Genomic DNA, 15,015 nt, shown 5'->3' on the forward strand with positions numbered 1-15,015 from the left:
TTGCGATGACAATGACACATAATTTTGCTTAATCAATTGTTCTGTTACACATGGGGTGTTTCTCTGCACTAAGTGCCCAACTGCACAGGGATCTGGTACCCTGACTTTTACTTCGGCTCTGGCATTAGACTAATCTAGAGAATGCCTATAAGGCCAGGCCCTCATACTGAAAGGAGGACTAATGTCCCTGCCCTGTGTTTTGCACTGAGGTGGTGTCAGCATACTATGTGTTTTACATTTATAGTTGAACAGATCTTTTTATCTGAATGACTGAGTGTGTCCTACTGACTTCTATTAGGTAAAGTTATACTATCATTGACATCCTGTGTGTATGTTGAGTCCATGTAGAGTTAGCAGGTGACACATGCATGTTAGTATGACTGTGTGTGAGAAAGAGAAAGTGTGCATCTGTGAGTGAGTGGGAAAGTGTGTGTGTATGCACATGTGAGTGTGTCCGAGTACTGAGGTCAGTGGGATCCATTTTAGAGGCCACTTTTTCAGCATAACACAATGGAGGATATCAAGCGCTGTCTCAGTAAGTGGAAGCGTGTTGCCAGCATTCATGTTGCTAGAAGTTGGAGAAGCAGACACTGAAGTGAAGGAGGATGGAGAGAAGGCTTCCCTATAAATTCATTTGGACCCTTTTCTAGCACTTGGCTGATGACTAGTTCTTCCTGAATACTATTGGGTGAGACTGTAGATCCTTTTGCCCAAAGTGAGGAGGTTTGCAGGCCAGGTCTGCCTTTTGTCTGTACCCTATTGCTAGGACTTGTGACTTTCTGCCACATTGAGACCTGGAGGGAGAACTATTAACTTGGCTGCACAACTCAACCTAGTAAGGTTAACAGTGACCTATACTGCACAGGTTCAATTGTTCATGCCTCTTCCACAGCATGCGGGGGACCATATATAGTTACCTGGCAAGGTATTGAGGCTAGGAGGTGTAGTGCTTATTGAAAACACGACCAGTGATACAACCATGTATTGGTTAAACCTACTTGCACTTAGCAGTAGTTAGTTCTTTTTTGTGATTCAAGTACTTGCTGAACATCAAATTGGTTGACTGGTGAGTTTTTTCCCCCCTGGAAAAGTCATACATACTTCATTCGACTAGCAAGAAAATGAACGGTTAAATTTATAAATTGGCAAAATAGTCCCACATGCAGAAATGCCTATTTTATCTCTCTCAATTTCATATTTAACATTACCTTCCTCTAAACAAATACATCCAACAATTCAATAAAAACCCATAAAGACACCAGCCTCTAGGCATCTAATTTTTCACATTCTTTGACCTTTAACATTTAAATTTTCTATTGCTCAACAGGACTCTTTGAAGTCCACCACTTTTGCCAGATTAAGGAGCATGCGACCAAATTATATAATTTGTTGGCAATTTTTTTTTTGTTTTTTTTAAACTCTTTTAGATTCGTAGAGTAGCCCAACACTAATAGTTCAAGATCTTCGAGAAGAAGCACATTTATATATGTCTGACAATACTGTGAAATAGCATGCCAAAATCCTATAGTTTTTGGACATGAAAAGACAATATGTGTCCAATTATTTGGTCCTTCGTGATATCAAAAAAAGGCGTACATAAACTGTGGCATGATTTCATGTATAAATAGCAGCGTTGAGTATAACAACCTTTTTGTATAAAATTGCATTAGATAAAAATTAGCTTCTGTCAAAATCGTAAAATTTAACTTGTTGATTTTTTTTCCCTATACCTCCAGCGGAATTGTCATGGCTTTGTAAACTTCCCAGCTTTGGCCCACTTTTGAGAATGCATCGCTCTCTCTTCGCCACAAGCTGTTTTTTTCCCCCAATAGCTGACCAATCTCTGTGTGATGATTTCAATTAGGGCCTCAATTTGCTCTGACACACCCTTTTAGGATAGAGTTCTCTCAAAATCTCCCGAACACTATCAAGACCAAATAATGGAGAGTTTATGATATCTAATATGTGGCTTGATATTAGTCCAGTTCAGTCAAATATCTTGGCCCATAAAATCTACGAGCCTGGTGAAGTCATTTGCTCTCCATCTTTAAATCATACTGCAGTACAGAAGCAGCTGATCTAACCAGCTAATACCTCCCAGCTGAGTAGGGACATTTAGACCGGTGGGTGAAATTATGTTGCTACTGAGGGTGGTGACCACAACAGGACTAGAGATGGGACTCTCAGGTGAGCAAGCAAAGGAAATAAAACATCTTAGTAGCACAAAATGTGCCATAGCAAAGAGGCAGAGCATTCAGTGTTGCATGCAGCAGGCAACTGCACACAAACAGAGAGAGCTGACCCCACTGCTCTGGGCTAATCAGACACTTGCTGAGTGCATGGGTGGTCGTAACTGGGTGCCTTGTCTGAAAAATAACAGACGGAAGTTGCAGCCAGATCAACCTATGTGGCGCTGTAGTACCCTCCTCCTTGTTCGGGAGGCTGTACTAATTTATCAGCATCATGTGAGACCCTTAAGGACCAAGGCATGCCGGGAACGACATTAAGTCAAAACATGGCCTTCCAGCTTACTGTATGAAAAAAAAAAAACTGTAGCAGAAGTGTAATGATTCTTCCTCACGCCGATAATATTGGGAAGTAGTTTACTGATCACACCAAAGATGTGTTGTGTACAAAAGGGGCACAGAGAATAACTGACAAGGGGAGACATGGAACACTCCTACATCACACAAGAAACTGATGTCATCGTGTTCCATGTATCTCTAGTGACATCACCACATTTATCCCTTCTTTAAAACAAAACAACAATGATACCAATAAAATACATTAACACTAGGAATACTCGTTTCTGGAAAACAACCCTGACTAAGCCCTAACCTATCCCCATTTCTCCTGTCTTAAAATAAAGTAAACTGTGCTCTGAATATTCAATAATATCAGTTTTTTTCAATACATATACATAAAATAAACCAACAATAACAATGTTTGTTGCATTTATGAAACAAAGTAATTTTGTAATTTCTTTGGTTTCGAATTAACCTTTGTACTTCTTCTGTTTACATAAATATTGTCATCATTACATTTTCTGTTTTTCTTAGTATATTGAACCTTGTTGGAATTTTGAAACTGTAAACTAGAATCTAATGCTATACCAGAAACACTCCAACCACCATCTGACAGTTTAACAGCATTCCAGCGTATCTCACAAATTTGTTGACATTCTTTGAATTTCAATAATCCTTTTCTCACTAATGAAGGGTTTTTTACTCTTACCCAATTTCCCACTTGTAATCCGCCACTTTTGCTGCAAGCTTTGTCCATTTTCTCTTCTCTCATAATAATAGAGTTATTTTCTGCTGTTTGCCAAATTGTGTTTTACATTAATTCCTTCATGAAACAACTTAACTGTCCAAAAAGGATACAGTTCAGTGGAAGCTATTCTTCCTCTCATGAGTTCAAATGGACTCTTGCTAGTGGCTACACGTGGAGTTGTGCGATAAGACCATACTAAATCTTTGATTGCTTGATCTATACACATGTTATTTCTATATGCTGCTTGAATATACTCCACCAATACTTCATTAAAACGTTCTACTTTCCCATTACTTTGTGGATGAGACAAAGGTGTTATAATATGCTTGACACCTCATTTACTCAAAAATTGAAGCATTTCTGTCAAAATAAATTGCACCCTGTTGATATCTCCTCCGGAAACCCTTCTTCTATTTTCAAACAATCAATTACACTTCTTGTAGTTGGAAGCCTAACTGGTTCGACCTCAACCCATCTTGATAAATGATCCATTACCACTATAAAATATTTCATGTTAGGTGGTAAACCATAAGGTCCTAGAAAATCAAGTCCTAGTTTTGCCAGGCTCTAGTTAGTGATGGAAGAAATGACTCAACAGTACTTTCAGTAACTAATACTTTGTCACTCCTATTGCATCTTGTGCAGCCCTTAAATTCATCAACTTCTCTATCCATTTTCGGCCACCAAAAATAACTTCTTATTTTTCTTTTTGTAATGGCTACACCCAAATGACCAGAGTGCACTGTAGATGTTATTCTTCGTCTGAAACAGTCTGGTGGTACAAGTTTGTTTCCTCTGACTCATTTTTCCCCTTCTATGGATAGCTCATCTGAAACCTTCTAAAACATTTGTAAATCCATGGATAAATTTTTTTTCTTTGGGCCAACCTGATTTAACCTAAGTCATCACTTCACATAATACTTTATCTTTTTGTGCAGAATCTACTGATTCTTTTATTTCCATGCACATGTCCCATTCTTTAACACAAGCCACAAAACACTCTTCAATTTGTCTCCCAATCTTGTTCTTCATTATCCTCAATAGGTAACCTAGATAAACAATCCACCCTACAGTTCTTACCTCCTGGAATATATTAGATTGTGAACATAAACTAAAGTTTGGCAGACAAACTTGCAAAGCGAGCTGTTGAGCGTTTCACTTTTTTACCCGATAAAATATCCACAAGAGGACGGTGATCAGTTTTCAAAATAAAAGGTCTGTCCCATAGATATTGTTTACCTTTTTTCACACTCCACAACCATGCTAGAAGCTCTTTCTCAATGACTGAATATTTGTGCTCTATTTGGCGTAATGTTCTCGATGCAAACTCTATGATACTTTCACCTTCACCCGTTCATTGTGACAACAAAGACCCTAAAACATTCACACGCATCAACTGTCACAATGGTTTTCTTTCCCTCTGCAAATGGTTGTAAAGCTGGAGCTTTAACAATTTCTTTTTTAATTTTCTCAAACATTTTCTTACATTCATCAGACCATACAAATTTGGCTCCTCTTTTTAACACTGACCTGAAACATTCAGTGTTCTTAGCAAAATCTTAAGAATTTCACGTAAAACTCACACATACGAAGAAAAGACAATAACTGGCCCCTAGTTTGTGGAGCTGGAGTTTCCAAAATGCTTTTCACCACTCTGCTTAGGTATAATTTTGAAAAAATGTGCCTCAAATACTCTATTTCTTTAATTTTAAAATACATTTGTCTTTTCTTAAAGTTACTCCTCTTTTCTCTAACGTACTTAAAACATTCTCCAATATGTTATTATGTTTTCTACTTCATCACCTGGAAAAAAACAAAATGTCGTCTTAGAATACTACAACATGAGGGTTATCTTGAAACATGTCTGACATCAGTCTTTGAAAGTAAGCGGCAGCTTATGCCAGTCTGAAAGGTAGTCTGCGAAATTGAAAAATTCCATCCAGAGTGACAAAAGCAATCAAGTGCCTAGATTCAGTATCTAGTTCCACTTGATGATGCAGATTTTCAATCTAATTTTGTACACCAACTGGAAGGACCAACCTTTGTATATTAAATCCTCAATCCTTGGTAGTGGAAACTATCTACCCAAATTGCCTCATTCAAACTTCTTAAAACAACACACGTCCTTAGACTCCTGTGTTTCTCCTAGCTAAGACTATGAGAGATTACCATAAAGTTGCTTCAACTTTTTCAATTATACCTTGTTCACCCAATTCTTTCAGTAATTTAGATAAATCTGTCCTTGCATTTAAAGGAACATTTCTCAGCTTGTGTTTTAGAGGAACTGCTCCGTGTTTGACCTTTATAGTGTGAGTAAAACCTGTAATTATCCCCAACTGATCTTGAAAAATGTTCTTAAATTTTCTCTCCCAACCATTTTTGTCACTAGGCGTGTTTTTAACAGAATTTACATCATTATTGTCAATAAAAACAGGTTTGTCCCATCCCGGCTTGATTATTAAGTTGAATTTGGCTTGCTATAGCAAACCTAAAACATTAATTCCTCGTTTGGGTACATATGCTTTTCCATGAATAACTTCCTCTAAAACTTCTAATGAAGCCCAGAAATATCCAATTACATCTATCCTGCTTCCTTCAAAAGCTACTGTTGATACATCAGGAGAATGTAGCCCAAAATGAGTTGAAATTTTCTTGTGATACAGTTGATAGGTGATCCTATATCAACTAAAAGTTTTACCTCTATTCCACCAATCAATACCTCAATATCGGTATCTACTATCGCTTTGTTTGTGTATCTGTGGCTTTAACTACTAATACAAACTCTTTATTGTTAGCTTGCTCATCATAGCCATTCTCAACATTGTTATTCATGACACAGCGAATACTATGTCTTTTTATTCCTCTACACACTCTGGAAGAATGTCCAATTTGTCCACAACTTCTACATTTTTGATTTATAGCCAGACAGTCCTTAAAAGATGACCCATGAAATAACGACCCACATCTGAAGCAAGTAATTTTTTGGTTTATTTTGGCTTGTATTTTATTCCTACTGCCACTAACAGCCGCCTGCTTTTTGCGGTCAATATACACTTGTTTTTTGTTGTCACTGTTTTGACTAGAAATAATTTTACTGCTAGCAACTCCTGAAATTGTTGTGTTGGACAACAACACTGCGAACTGTTTTGTATCTTCCAGGGAATACTCTTTGCCATATCAATTACCACTCCTTCAGATGCAACACCCTTTTTTATTTTATTAAAGTCAAATCAGGATAAATGTAAGGATTTTTTGAGAAATTTCTGTCTGCTATATAACTATTCACAGAGCATCCATCACAGCTTGCGGAAATCTACTACCCTCAAAAAGTCACACTTCTTTGTTCTTGGGTCCCTTCTCACTGCTGAAACTTCCAGAGGGCTGCATTATATTATTTTAGGATGTTATAAATGTTTCTATTCTATAGGTCATTCTTTTAGCTGTGTACATACAGTATGCTGTTGCTGCAGTTTTTTTTTCTAAAAACTACTTCACGTCACACCTAACACAGACCATGAGTACCTTTGACCCTCCTCCATCACAGGAGAGCCCTCCCAACCCTCTATATAGCCACACCAGTGCCTTCCAGTATGTTTCATGAACACCATGACAATTCTCATTTAATGAGTCAATTTTCATTGTCTGCATACTGCACTCCGTGGTCCGCTTTTCTTTACCTTTATTAGACAAAAGTTTGCTGCAGTGGATGCAAAAATGCTGATCTAATCAGTGCACACTGCTCAGTAGCCTGACATGTTTTTGGCTTGTATTAATGGGCGCAACCATTACAATATGGCCCCCCTTAGACTATAAACGTATTATTTTCAAACAATGAGGCTAAATGTCAGCATGTGGATAGAGCTGACATTTTGTGTCACAATAATTGTAGCCTAATCAGGGTCACATCATGGGGGTTATATGTCACTTGCTCACAGTTTTTATCCCAGATTTACAGAACAGGGTTTGGTGACAGTAAGGCTTCATGTGTACATGAGTTAAATCAGTGGTGAAATAATACATAAACCTCATGATGTGACCAGTGATTAGGCTAGATATATTGTCAGATGTTACGCCAGATTTCTGAGCCAGTCACTGTCAGTCAGAGAATTGACTCCAAAGGCTGTGCAGAAGGTGTCCTTTCCTAAAAGCACATATTTTACTTCTGTGACAGAGCTATGATGAGGAATAGCTGAAATCAGCTACACAAAGGCACTGGGGCCTGGGGTGGCTTGGCGCCGTACGAGGATGGCCACATCAGCCTGAGCTCAGTCTTGGCCGCAGGAGAGAATCGGGCTGACACCCAACTAATGCATCCACCAACCTCTAAATGTGAAGGAAAAGGCTTCTGAACTCATCACTTCCTCAGGTTCGTTTCGGCAAACGCCGCAAACTGTGTCAACTGGTCAGGTGAGGCTGGCGCGCTGAACAAGTTGTTGTGCTTGCCATTTTAAAAATGTCTCTGACAGGAATCAGCTTGCATAACTAAATGCTGCACATTAAAGAGTTTATAAATGGATACTGCTCTTGCTAATTAATTTTTTATACTGTTTACTAACACAAAGGAACAAACAATTTTTTATAAATGTAACTTACTTCTGTGATTCCTCAAAATTTCTACTTGATTAACATTTAAATAACAGCTGTCACACAAAATATACTATAAAGTTGCCGTTTTTCTTCTACATGGGAAGAAAAAAAGGTTTGGGACACTTCTCAATTACAACTGCTCCCTCAGACAATTTCTTTGGATACTGGTAATCCCTTCTCAGTACTTACCAACAACATGGAGGGTCACGTTTAGGATTGTGTTATTAGATACACCTTACCAGCCAGTAGTCCCATTACTAATAACACTGAAATGACGCCCAAGCAAAATTCTAATATTCCTGCCACCAAAAGAATGAGACTGCATTCTGGCCGGGAGGGCATCCGCCTACAAGTCCCAGCACCCAGTGCAGCAGGAGCTTGTCTAAGTCGCTCTGCACACACCAGGAGGTGCATATGTACAGGAGAGGGACCTACTGCGCGCAAGACTTTATTCTGGCTGTGGGCACGTCTGCCTACACGACCCTGCACAAAGTGTGGCAGGAGCAGTCTAGGCCACTTTGCATGCCACAGGAGGTGCATATCTACAGGGGAGAAACCACTGAGCAGGAGACTATTCTGGTTGGGGGGGGGGGGGGGGCATGTGCCTACACTCCCCAGCACCCAGTGCGGCAGGAGCCATTTATTACACTTTGCACGTGCCAGGAGACGCATATCTACAGGAGAGGGACCCGCTGTGTGCAAGGCTGTATTTTGGCCAGAGGGCATCCTCCTACACGTCAAAGCACCCGGCGCGTACCTACTGTAGAGGGACTCACTGTGCGGGACATGCCCAGGCAGGCAAAATTCCAATACTGATGCCATCAAAAGAATGAGAGTCTTTTTTTTGGCCAGGGGGCATCCATCCACTGATAAGGGAATCCTGTTTATTTGACCCGCCTGCATCTCCAGAACAGCCCCCACCAGTGAAAATATGGAAGAAGAAATCACCTAAGAAAGGCACCCAACAAGCTGATTGACTGTTTCTCCCTACGCTCTGGATAGCCTTATTCAGTCAGTAATTGAACCCATGTGTAAAGCCTTAACTGAGAACCTTGCAAGGATTTACCGGAATGCTTTAGAGGGCTTAAACTGCAAGCTTGGGGTTATAAAATCATTGATGTCTGAACTAATTACATTGTATAGGGAGAGCATGGGGCGAGAATGAACGCACAATGACCTCACCAACTATAGCAAGGGCACACCAGCTGATTCTTCATACTCGGAGCCTGCACTAGGTGTGGCAGCAGCCCAAGCTCTGCCTTCCCACAGTAGAGTTGTATGTGTTTCTAGCTCTATCACTGAGGGATCGCCCTTTGCCCTGGGTTCCGGCAGATGATGTAGTTCAGGTGGCCCATGCTCATATGCAGCCTAACAGTGCCCCCTTCCCCCCTTTGCTGGCAAATGAGCAGGGTGCAAGGATGGCGGCCGATGCACTTGATTCATAACTAGGCCCAAACAGGTATAAAAAGGGAAATACTCAGGCTGCACCTGCCCCCGAAGTAATGCCCTTGGTGGCGCTGTTGGTGGGGGTCCCTCAGTTGATATCAGGGGTGAACAATACTACGCCAGAGATTTTGCTGAAGGCTAGGTTCTGGTGTTCAAATGCGATGGGGGAAGAAGCCAGGGTGTGCTCTCATATTATGGCCAGGAGGGTGGAGCAGGTGGTCCCTACAGAGAAAGTGGTGGTGGGGGATTGCGTAATGTTGAACTTTGATCGGCTGGAAGCAGCAGGAACTCTGCTGAACTGTACAGCACATATTCAGGAGAAGGGAATATGAACATTCCCCCTGGGTTATTTTTACCCACCCATGTTTGTAGGGTGTCAACGGGGTAGTGGTTTGTATAATAACATCAGGAAGGTTATGTTACCACAGGCTAAAACTGCTAACACCACTCTCATTGAATTGACCAACAAATTCCTGTCTTTGAGCCATTTGGACTCAAACTACTGACTGACTGACGTCCCAATCCCAGCTAGATGCCGACTGTTAAAAGGCTTCATCTCCGGAGCACCCTTGCTACAGTGATAACCTGACCTTTGTTAAAGCAAGTGTTTTAAATGTGCTTAGCTGGAATATTACAGATGTAGGTGGGAAGCAGGAGGATACCAGGGGTGTCAATGTGCTGCAGGACCAGCACATTGTAGGTTTACAAGAAACTTGGGATGATAAATCATCTTCTTTTGGATGAGTTTATCTCCTTTGATGAACCTTCCCGGGCCCTCTGTAGCTGGTAGGGCCAAAGGGGATTTCTTCCTTTTATTTCTTTAAAACTCCCCTGTACCCTGCAAAAGTTGGTCAGTGGGTCTGTCTATCTCCTGGCGGTGCTGCCAGTTTTTTACCAATGTCCCAGACATACTTATTTTTAATTGTTATTACTCCTTTGAGAGGGTTAGCTCCAGGGAGCACTTACAGTGTCAAGTTATTGCTAGAATCTTTCAGGGGAAAGCGGAACTCTCCATACTGGATTGTCCTTTTAGGGGATTTTAACTTGCTAGAGAGGGGCTAATACCACAATTGATTATATTTTTATTTCATCCTCTCTAGGTGGGCATGTCCTACTATTTCATATTAAGTGGAATCATCTCAGCAACCACAACTCTTTATTCTTGCCCCTTACTGGAGCAGTGGGGCTACAGGAGAGTCAAATTTAGACATGACTTTGGAAATGAGGAGTGAACTGTCGGTTTGGATAAAGCCTCCTCTGGGTCGGGTCTTTTGAGTGCCTTTCTTATGATTTGTCAGCATGCAGCAGTTAGCCTTTCGAGGACATCATGGAGATCACTGAAGGGTGGAAAAAGGTGGTTTGACGGGGAGTGTTCTGTCGCTCACAGAATGTTGTTAGATGCCCTGAAACAAGAGTCTGGGATATAAATGTTGTGGCCCAGAGAAGGAAAAAATATAAGCTCAGCACTGCAACTCGAAAAAATGAAATGAAAGAAAATGCCTGGAGTGAGCTTTTGAAGATGGACGCTCTAAAAAAAAAAAAAGAAAAGAAAAATTGCGCTCAAATTTGGGAAGTTCCATATTTTTCAGGGGTACCCAATTCTCCCATTGAATGTACTATTGCTGCTGAGACCTGGGTCACTCATCTTAAGGGCACGTATGACTCCCCAGTAGCGGGCCAAACTAACCATTCTAAGGCTATGAAGAAAGGTTATGCTGACTTAATATTTTTGGAGGAGGAAGTTCTTCTTGCTATCCTGTCTCGGTCCAATGACAAGGCACCACGCCCACATGGGGTTATGGCGGATTTGTACAAGTCTAATCCTCAGCTCCGGGCAAAACTTTGAACTTCTGTTTCAAATGCAATTTGTAAAACAGAGTTCCCCTCATCCTGGTTGCAATCCATTATTTTGTGGGTATTTAACAGAGGGGCAAGGGATGATTCAAGGTGTTACAGGCCTATCTCCCTTACTGATTCAACAGTGAAGGTGCCTGGGACGTAGTCTTAGCACAACTGACTGAATGGGTAGAGCAACACAATATAATTTCGAACCTACAATACAGCTTTATGGCAGGGAACTGTACTATTGATCAATGTCTCAATCTCCATCTTTTAATTGAACAATATACGGGAGCCAAGGGTGGGACCCTTCACTTAGCTTTCAAGGTCCCAAAGACTGCATTTGACAGGGTAAATCGGTCAAATTTATGGTCCCTTTTGATCTCTATGGGGATAGAGCATGGCACAGTCAATTTTTTCTGCATGACCTACACTTAAATTAAAGTGCTGCAGTAAAGTATAAACAAAATGGGAGCCTTTCTTCAGCATTCAGCAGTGAGTGAGACAAGTTGCATTTTAGCCCTCTTTTTTATTTACACTTTATATCAATAATTTGGGTCCCATTCTGAGTGCCACATGTAGGGATTTCCCACAGATGGGTGACCAGTTTATTCCAGTGCTCCTGCATGCAGACAATGCTGTCCTGCTGCCCAGGACAGCAGTCTGTCTGCAACGTCTAGTTAAGGGGTATATGGAATCACATAAGTACCAACTTTGCTAAGTCCCACACAATGGTATTGGGTGCTGGATGGAGAATTCAGGAAAAAAATCTTTGGAGGAATTCAATGAGATTGTCAAAGTCCCGATTTTTTTCTTATTTGGGTGTCATGTTTGATGAGAATGGTTCTTGGGTACCTCTTCAGAAAGCGATAGGATATGTCTTGACTAGAGCTGTAGGAGCAGTCTTTGATTTTGCGAAAAGGCTGAGAGCAAGGCCAATGCAGGCTCTGTTCAAGCTGCACCAAGCAAAATGTGTACCAATAGCATGCTATGGAAGTGAGGTTAGGGGATACAAGGACTGCAGGGCACTACAAATCGTGGAAAACAATTTTTTGAGCAAACTTCTTTCGGTACCTCCATCTGTACCCTCATAAATCATGCACGAAGAACTGGGGATGGGGTATCTTACAGATCAGGCGACCCTATCTCCTTTGGCACTATGGATTAGGAACTAGACAAACCTAACTCTTGAGGTAAATCAGAAGTCAAGGGTTGTTTGGCCCTGGAGAAAGCAAGCACCATTTGTTGGTTTCAGCACATAAAAAGTCTATCCAGAAACTGGGCCTCCCGGAGATGTTTGAGTCTCCAAGTGAGCTCACCAAGAAGACATGAAATGGGCACAAAGACACTTTACACAGCGGCAAACATGGAGCGCAAAGCTAGAAAGTTAGCTAAACCCTCTGTGCACCCTATATTGTGCTTGAAACAGGTTTTACCATTGAGCCTTACAGCTTGTTGAGACTAAGAAACCCTATCATAGGTTTAGGTTAAATAACTTGCACCGGCTGGTAGCTAGTACTCAAGAGATAAAAAACCTGAGGAGGTATGTCCATGCTCTTGTGACAATTGGTCAGCACAAGATACTCTTCACTTTGTTTTGTTGTGTGAGCATTTTTGGACCTCATGGCAACGTTTTATTATGCCACTCTTAAAAGGGATGGGGGTTATCCAAGCTAGACCAGCATTAACCTACCTCCAGATGCTTTGCAGTGTACAGAAAATTTAGCATATCCCTACTTTTTTTAGTGGCTATGATGAGATGTAGGAGAAGGGCAGGTCCCTAAGTTTATTATTAAGATGGTTGTCATAGTGATTACTTTTTTTACCCTATTTTTGTTTGGTAAAGGTTGTCATTGTATTAAATGGAGGGGTGAATTTTAATTTTTTATATTTATATATTTTTTTTGATTGTATGGTATTAATTAACCAAATAAAGAAGATTTGACTGACTGACACCAAAAGAGTAATAGAAGATTCCACGCCTTCTATCAAACTGACTGTTATTTCAATAGAGCTCTTGCTGAACAGATTCACACGATTAAACCATATATGGAAGAAACTAACAATAAATTGCAAACATTAAACAATAACTGGACACTCATGGAAAACAGAGTTCCTCATGTGGAGCAAAGAGTTAGCAACCTTGAAGACAATGTACACACTCTTCAAGAGTTGCGATCTCAGGTGTTGCAGTTGCAAAAACACACTCAGGAGTTTGAAAATAGAGGGAGAAGAAACAACCTTTACATTTATGGTTTGATGAGTGGGGTGGAACGCAGCAACCCCATTTCATTCTTCCAAAATCTTAAGCCTAAGATGTTAGACCTTCCTGCTTCTCCTCTATTGAACATAAACATGCACACAGATTAGGTAATCTTATGATCAATAAGCTATATATTATCGGTTATGTCGCATTTATCATTCCTAATTCTGTACATTGTCTGAAATTATTTTTTACCTTTTATCCTTTCATTTCAGGTATTATTTTCATATATGCCCTGAAGACTGTTAGTATTGTTTTTAAGTGGTTTGGTCCCCTCCTTGTCAGCTGTGCCATGGTTCTGATTGAATCATCTTCCTTATGTGGCAACACCACCCTCAAATTTGTGTGTCTTTTAAAACTATTATCTTTTTGTTATTTTGTCTTCTATGTTTTCTGTCCTTTTATCCCTCCTTTTTTCTTTTCTCTCGCTCCACCTTTCTTTCTCTGTATATTTTCAATATAACAACTTCATTTTTAGCTTATTAATTCTCACTTTTATCTTTCATGTTCCATACATACTTTTCTTTCTACACTGTTGATACAAAAGTTGATTGTTGATTTATTTTGCTTTATATCACCACATACTTACAGTTATTATGCAATGGGAACATGAGATGTTTGAATCTATCACATTTGGTATTTTATATATAAAGAATTTTATTGTTAACATATATATATAGCTATACAATATACATATGAGTGTTAGTTTGCAGAAATTGCTATATTTCAATTATATTTTTTATGACTTTTCGTATTACTACTTGGAATGTTAAGGGGCAATTAAGAGAAAGTACTTGTGCATTTAGCCAAATTAAATATAGACATTGCTTTAGTACAGGAAACTCATGGTATAGAAAATGAAATTCAAAAACATGTTCACAATTGGGTTGGATATTTTGTCTCATCCTCAGGCACAGGTAAAAGTAACTGTAGTTATCATATATATATATATATATATATATATATATATATATATATATATATATATAAACTCAGTGTTGTTACAAGAACTAGACACAGAAGTCGATGGATTGTGTTAAATTTAACTATCAATAGAATTCCAGTTACAATTTTTTACGCGTTTGCTCCCACCCATTTTGACAAATCCCTCTGGCCCATTGTTACTCATAAGCTGATGTCTATTACAACTGAATATTTAATTTTTGGAGGTGATTGTAACATGGTAATGGATCCGTTTTTGGATCGCTCTTCTAAAAGCACTCTTGTCCAGTCTTCCATACTTAAGCAATTTACTGCAGCCATCTCACAAAGAGGACCTATTGACTCATGGCGTCTCAGCAATCCATATGTACTTTTTTCTCCCAAGTTCACAAGAATAGATTCTCTTTTTGTTTCCAAAGCTCTTTCACAGCAAATTACCTGCAGACATTGGGACTATCCTAATTTAAGACCATGCCCAATTTGCTAGGCTTTGGCATTTTAATAATTCCCTCCTATTAGATGCAAATTTTACTCAATGTTTGCAAGAGTTTCTCCATGAATTCTTCCTTTTGAATGAATCCCCAGAAATCTCTTTTAAAACAGTCTGGGACTCCTTTAAAGCTGCATCAAGAGATTTTATCCTTTCTTATGTCTCAATCAAAAAG

The 15,015-nt window shown here is 39.8% G+C and overlaps 1 protein-coding gene across 1 annotated transcript in view; it reads right to left on the reverse strand.

Moving 5' to 3' along the window:
* Nucleotides 1-15,015, reverse strand: part of GTF3C1 (general transcription factor IIIC subunit 1) — a 1,928,973-nt gene that overhangs the window by 1,246,447 nt on the left and 667,511 nt on the right. The gene's annotated exons all lie outside the window — the stretch shown is intronic.

The sequence above is a fragment of the Pleurodeles waltl genome, chromosome 10 (assembly GCF_031143425.1).
Source record: "Pleurodeles waltl isolate 20211129_DDA chromosome 10, aPleWal1.hap1.20221129, whole genome shotgun sequence".
Classification (NCBI taxonomy): domain Eukaryota; kingdom Metazoa; phylum Chordata; class Amphibia; order Caudata; family Salamandridae; genus Pleurodeles; species Pleurodeles waltl.